Here is a 7,871-nt window from a genome sequence, read left to right on the forward strand (position 1 = left end):
TCTATATATGTCTGTTAAGTCTTAATTATTAATTGTATTTTTTAGCTCTTTATCTTCTTTATTTAGTTTTTGTTTGGAGGATTTATCCAGTGTTGAGATAGGTGTGTTAAAGTAACCCAATATTATTATGCTGTGACCTAATTGATTCTTGAAATTGAGAAGGATTTTTCTGATGTACATAGGTGCTTCATTGTTAACAGCATGAATATTTATGATTGTTGGACATTGTAGATATATAATTCCCTTAAGCAATATGAAATGTTCTTCTTTGTCCCTTCTGATTAACTTTGACTTGAAGTCCACTTTATCTGATATGAGGATAGAAACCCCTACTTATTTACAAGATCCATGTGAATAAGTTTTTTCCCATCCTTTTACCTTCAGTCTGTGGGTGTCTTTTACTATGAGGTGAGTCTCTTAAAGATAGCATATTGTTGGGTCTTGTTTTTTAATCCAATCTGCCATTTATGTCTTTTGATTGATGAGTTTAGGTCCTTTACATTCAATGTTATTGAGATATGATTTTTATTTTTTGCCATTTTGATTTCAATTTGAATTAGTTTCCCCTTCGAGTGAGCATTATACTAGTGTAATTTTTCCCTTTACTGGTTTACACTTTTATTTTTAATTTCTTCTTCATGAAATATTTTATTAAGTATGTTTTCTAGTGCAGGGTTTCTAATTGTGAATTCTGTTAACTTTTGTTTGTTAAGAAAGGTTTTTATTCAATTCTGAAACTTAAATCAATTCTGAAACTTAATTTAGCTGAGTATAGTATTCTTGGCTGCCATCGATTTTCTTTCACTTCTTGATATGTATTATTCCAAGTCCTAGTTTTAAGGTTCTGGGTTGAAAAATCAGTTGCGGATCCAAGATGGTGGACTAGAGGGTGACTGCATCTCCAATTGCTCCAGAACCCAGGATTCATAAAGGGGAGGCATTGAGAGACTCGGACTAAAATAGAGCCACGGGTGAGTCTCCCCGACCGGGTGAAGCTTGGCCTGGGCGGCAGGCCTGGATAGAAGTGGCTTATCAGAGTAGGGCAGGGCAGCTAGAGTCTTCCCCAGGCAGCCCTGCGCACTCCAGCGGTGGGCTCCTCCCACACAGCCAGCTTCTCCAGTTTCTCGGACCAGGCCCCCCAGTGAGAGCCTTTCTGAACAGAACCAGCTCCAAGTCCTGGAGCCAGCGCAGTGAGCTCCGGCCCGCAAGCAGCTTCAGGGACCAGAACAGGGCAGCCAGGAACTTCCCCAAGCAGCCTGGCTCCCTCCGGTGGGAGGCGCTTTTCAAGGCTAGCTACTTGGAGCAGACTGCCCAGTGAGAGCCTTTCTACGCAGAGCCAGCCACAAGTCCCCAAACCAATGAAGAGCTCCGAACACAAGCAGCCTCTGGGATCAGGGCAGGACAGCCAGAGAATTCTCCAGGCTGCCCTGCCCCCTCCGGCCGCAGACTCTTTCCACGGGGCGATCCAAGATGGTGGACTAGAGGGTGACTGCATCTCCAGTCACTCCAGAACCGAGGATTCAAGAAGGGGAGGCATTGAGAGACTCGGACTAAAATAGAGTCACAGGGTGAGTCTCCCCCATCGGGTGAAGCTCAGCCTGGGCGGCAGGCCCGGATAGGGACAGCTTATCAGAGCAGAGAAGGGCAGCTAGAGTCTTCCCCAGGTAGTCCTGCACACTCCGGCGGTGGGCTTCTACCACATGAAACAGCTTCTCGGAGTAGGACGCCCAGTGAAAGCCTTTCTGCACAGAACCAGCTCCAAGCCCTGGAACCAGTAGCAGTCTAGAGGCAGCTTTCTTCAGAAGTACTGCATTATCAAGTATCAGGCTACTGAAGGCTAGGAGGTGATACACTGGAAATCTACAGGGACACTATAAGCCAATAGAGGAAATCTGCAATATCTCAGAGACCCACTGATATCTGACCAATATGAGAAAACACGGGAAGAAAATGTCCCAAACAAACCTAGATACTATATCAATAAAACCCAATGACAGCACAGCAGAAGAAATGTCAGAAAGGGAGTTCAGAATGTACATAATTAAAACAATCAGGGAAGCAAACGAGGAGATGAAAGAGCAAATGCAGGCATTGAAGGAGGAGATGAAAGAGCAAATGCAGGCATTAAATGATCGCAACAGTCAACAGTTAAAAGAGCAAATACGGGAAACAAGAGATCATTTCAATAAAGAGTTAGACATACTGAAAAAAAAACAAACAGAAACACTTGAAATGAAGGAAAAAAATAAACCAAGTTAAAAACTCCATAGATAGCATAACCAATAGGATAGAACACCTGGAAGAAAGAACCTCAGACATTGAAGAAAAAATATTTAATCTTGAAAACAAAGTTGGCCAAACAGAGAAGATGGTAAGAAATCATGAGCAGAATCTACAAGAATTATGGGATATCATGAAAGGCCAAATTTAAGAATTGTTGGGATTGAGGAAGGCTTAGAGAAATGAACCAAAGGAATGAACAACCTATTCAATGAAATAATATCAGAAAATTTCCCAAATCTGAAGATTGAAATGGAAAACCAAGTACAAGAGGCTTATAGGACTACAAATATACAAAATTACAACAGACCCATACCAAGGCACATTATTATGAAAATACCTAACATACGAAATAAAGAAAGAATTTTAAAGGCCGTGAGAGAAAAGAATCAAATTACATTCAGGGAGAAACCAATAAGAATATCAGCAGATTTTTCAATCCAGACCCTAAAAGCTAGAAGGGCCTGGAACAACATTTACCAAGCCCTAAAGAAAATGGATGCCAACCAAGAATCTTATATCCAGCAAAACATACTTTCAGATTTGACGATGAAATAAGATCCTTCCATGATAAACAAAAGATAAAGGTTTTTACAAAAAAAAAGCCGGCATTACAGAACATTCTCAGCAAAATATTCCATGAGGAAGAGATGAAAAACAACAATGCAACAGGAGGAACTAGCCTAAAGGAATAGCCAAATAAAGGAGAAAGCAAATCACGTCAAACAACAAAATGAGTCAAATGACTGGGAATACAAATCACATCACAAAAATAAACCTGAATGTTAATGGCCTGAACTCATCAATCAAAAGACACAGACTGGCAGGTTGGATTAAAAAGAAAAGTCCAACAATATGCTGCCACAAGATACTCATCTCATAGAAAGAGATACCATAGACTAAAGGTGAAAGGATGGGAAAAAACATACCATGCACATGGACACAGCAAAAAAGCTGGAGTATCCATCCTCATTTCAGATAATGTGGACTTCAAGCCAAAACTAGTCAGAAGAGATAAAGAAGGACATTACATGCTGCTTAAGAGAACTATAAATAAGCAAGACATAAAAATCATAAATATCTATGCCCCAAACATTGGCTCATCCATGTACATAAACCAAATCCTTCTTAATTCCAGAAATCAAATAGACCACAACACAATAATACTAGGCAATTTGAACACACCTCTCTCACTACTGTATAGATCTACCAAACAAAATTGAATAAAGAAATCATATATCTCAATAACACAATCAACAATGTAGATTTAACTGACATATATAGAATATACCATCCAACAAAGAACAAGTACACTTTCTTCTCAGCAGCACATGGATCCTTCTCTAAAATAGACCATATTTTATGCCACAAAGCTAATGTTAGCAAATACAAGAAGATAGAGATACTATCTTGTACTCTATCAGATCATAATGGATTGAAATTAGAAATAAATGACAGAATAAAAAACAGAAACTTCTCCAATACCTGGAGATTAAATAATACACCATTATATGATGAATGGATAACAGAAGACATCAGGAGGGAAATAAAAAAATTCTTAGAGCTAAACGAGAACAAAGACACATCATATCAAAATCTCTAAGACACTATGAAAGCAGTACTTAGAGGAAGATTTATTTCATGGGGCTCATTCAACAAAAGAAGTAGAAATCAACAAATAAATGACTTAACACTACAGCTCAAAGCCCTAGAAAAAAGAAGGGCAGACCAACACCAAAAGTAGTAAAAGAGAGGAAACAGTTAAAATCAGAGCTGAAATCAACGAAATTGAAACAAAAGAAATAATTGGAAAAATTAACAAAATAAAAGTTGGTTCTTTGAAAAAATAAACAAAATTGATAAACCTTTAGCAATGCTAACAAAGAGAAAGAGGGAGAAAACTCAAATTACTAAAATTCAGAATGAACAAGGAAATATCACTACAGACATGAGTGAAATACAAAATATAATTAGAAGCTATTTTGAAAATCTATACTCCAACAAAACAGAAAACCTTGAAGACATCAACAAGTTTCTAGAGACATATGAATTACCTAAACTGAATGAGGAGGACATACACAACTTAAATAAATCAAATTCAAGCAATGAAATAGAAGAAGTCATCAAAAGCCTACCAACAAAGAAAAGTCTGGGACCAGATGGGTTCTCAGCTGCGTTCTACAAAACCTTTAAAGAAGAGCTCATTCCAATACTCCTCAAAGTATTCCATGAAATAGAAGAGGAGGGAACCCTCCCAAACTCGATCTATGAAGCCAATATCACCCTGATACCTAAACCAGACAGACACACATCAAGGAAAGACAATTTCAGAACAATATCCTTAATGAACATCGACACAAAAATTCTCAACAAAATTTTTGCAAATTGCATACAAAAATATATTAAAAATATAGTGCACCACGATCAAGTGAGTTTTATCCCAGGGATGCAAAGTTGGCTCAAAATCCGGAAATCAATAAATGTCATTCACCATATCAACAGACATAAAGTTAAGAATCACATGATTATTTCAATAGATGCAGAAAAAGCATTTGATAAAATACAGCATCCCTTCATGCTCAAAACACTAGAAAAAATAGGGATAGTGGGAACATTCCTTAACATTGTAAAGGCCATCTATGCTAAGCCCATAGCCAATATGATTCTAAATAATGAAAAACTGAAAGCTTTCCCCCTAAAAACTGGAACAAGGCAGGGGTGCCCTCTTTCACCATTTCTCTTCAACATCATCTTTGAGACTCTAGCCAGAGCAATTAGACAGACCAAAGAAATTAAAGGGATACGAATTGGAAAAGAAGAACTCAAACTATCCCTGTTTGCTCATGACATGATTATATATTTAGAGGAACCTGGAAATTCCACCAGAAAACTTTTAGATCTCATAAGTGAATTCAGTAAAGTAGCAGGTTACAAGATCAATACTCATAAATCCAATGCATTTTTATACATAAGTGATAAATCTTCAGAAAGAGAAATTAGGAAAACTACCCCATTCACAATAGCTTTGAAAAAAATAAAGTACTTGGGAATCAATCTCACAAAAGAGGTGAAAGACTTCTACAATGAGAACTACAGAACACTAAAGAAAGAAATTAAAGAAAACCTTAGAAGATGGAAAGGTCTCCCATGTTCTTGGATAGGCAGAATTAATATTGTCAAAATGGCCATACTACCTAAAGTGCTATACAGATTCAATGCAATTCCAATGAAAATTCCAGTGATGTACCTTACAGAAATAGAGCAAGCAATTATGAAATTCATCTGGAAGAATAAAAAACCCAGAATAGCTAAAGCAATCCTCAGTAGAAAGAGTGAAGCAGGGGGTATCGCAATACCAGACCTTCAACTATACTACAAAGCAATAGTAAGAAAAACAGCATGGTATTTGTACCAAAATAGACAGGTAGATCAATGGTACAGAATAGAGGACATGGACACAAACCCAAATAAATACAATTTTCTCATACTAGATAAGGGGCCAAAAATATGCAATGGAGAAAAGATAGCCTCTTCAACAAATGGTGCTGGGAAAACTGGAAAATCATATGCAGCAGAACGAAACTAAACCCCTATCTCTCACCCTGCACAAAACTCAACTCAAAATGGATCAAGGACCTTGGAATCAGACCAGAGACCCTACATCTTATAGAAGAAAAAGTAGGTCCAAACCTTCAACTTGTTAGTTTAGGACCAGACTTCCTCAACAGGACTCCCATAACACAAGTAATAAAAGCAAGAATCAACAACTGGGATAGATTCAAACTAAAAAGCTTTCTCTCAGCAAAGGAAACTCTCAGTAATGTGAAGCGAGAGCCTACAGACTGGGAGAATATCTTTGCCACTCATACTTCAGATACAGCGCTAATTTCCAGAATCTATAAAGAATTCAAAAAATTCTACACCAAAAATACAAAAAATCCAATCAACAATGGGCTAAGGAAATGAGCAGACACTTCACAGAAGAAGATCTATAAGCAATCAACAGATATATGAAAAAATGTTCAACCTCTCTAGTAATAAGAGAAATGCAAATCAAAACTACCCTAAGATTCCATCTCACCCCAATTAGAATGGCGATTATTAAGAACACAAGCAACAATAGGTGTTGGAGAGGATGTGGGGAAAAAGGTACACTCATACATTGCTGGTGGGGTTGCAAATTAGTGCAGCCACTCTGGAAAGCAGTATGGAGATTCCTCAGAAAGCTTGGAATGGAAACACCATTTGACCCAGCTATCCCACTCCTTGTCCTATACCCAAAGGACTCAAAGTCAGAATACTATGGAGATACAGCCACATCAATGTTCATTGCTGCTCAATTCACCATAACCAGATTGTGGAACCAACCTAGACGTCCTTCAATTGATGAATGGATCTACAAACTGTGGCATATATATACAATGGAATATTACTCCGCCATGAAGAATGATAAAATTATGGCATTTGCAGGCAAGTGGTTGAAACTGGAGAATATCATGCTAAGTGAGATAAGCCAATCTCAAAAAACCAAAGGACAAATGATCTTGCTGATAAGCAGATGAGGACATATAATGGGGGGTGGGAGGGGTTAGTGTTAGGGTTAGGGTTAGGTTTAGGGTTAGGGATAAGGAGGGTGGTAAGAATGGAGGAAGGAAGTACTGTATAGAGGGAAAAGGGGGGGGAGGCTTTGCAGGGGTGGGGAGGAAGGGAAAAAATAACAGAATGAGTGAAACAACATTGCCCTATGTAAATTTATGATTACACAAATGGTATGCCTTGACTCCATGTACAAACAGAGACACAACATGTATCCCATTTGTTTACAATAGTTAAAAAAAAGCGAGCAAAAAAAAGAAGAAAAAATCAATTGCAATTTAGATTGGTTTTCCTATAAATGTGACTTCTGATTTTTCTCTTGCAGCCTTTAAAATTCTATCCTTATTCTGTATGTTAGGCATTTTCATAATAATGTACCTTCGTGTGGGCCTGTTGTAATTTTGCATATTGGAGGTTCTGTGAGCCTCCTGTATTTAATTTTCCATTTTATCTTTAAATTTGGGAAATTTTCTGGTATTATTTCATTGGAAAGACTGTGTGTTCCTTTGCTTTGTATCTCTGAACCTTCATCTATCCCAATATATCTTAAGTTTGGTCTTTTTGTGTTATCCCATATTTCCTGGAATTTCTCTTCATGGTCTCTTAACATCTTTTCTTTATTTTCAAGATTACACATATTGTCTTCAATGCCTGAAACTTTGTCTTCCATGTGGTCTATTTTTTTGGTGATGCTTTTGATTGAATTTTTTATTTGATTTATTGATTCCTTCATTACAAGGATTTCTAATTATTTCTTCTTCATTATATCTATCTCCTTGTTGAAATTATCTTTTACTTCTTCCATTTTCTCTCTGATTTCATGTCTTACACCATCATTTAAGTCATAGATCAGTTTTACCATGAACTTTCTGAATTCTAATTCTGACATTTCCTCCACTGTGTTGTCAATGGAATCTATTATTGAGGTATTCTGTATTATTAGGATGGTTTGTTCCCTTGTTTATTTATTTTTTTGCAAGTATACAGATTTATCT

Source organism: Sciurus carolinensis, chromosome 1, assembly GCF_902686445.1.
Source record: "Sciurus carolinensis chromosome 1, mSciCar1.2, whole genome shotgun sequence".
Classification (NCBI taxonomy): domain Eukaryota; kingdom Metazoa; phylum Chordata; class Mammalia; order Rodentia; family Sciuridae; genus Sciurus; species Sciurus carolinensis.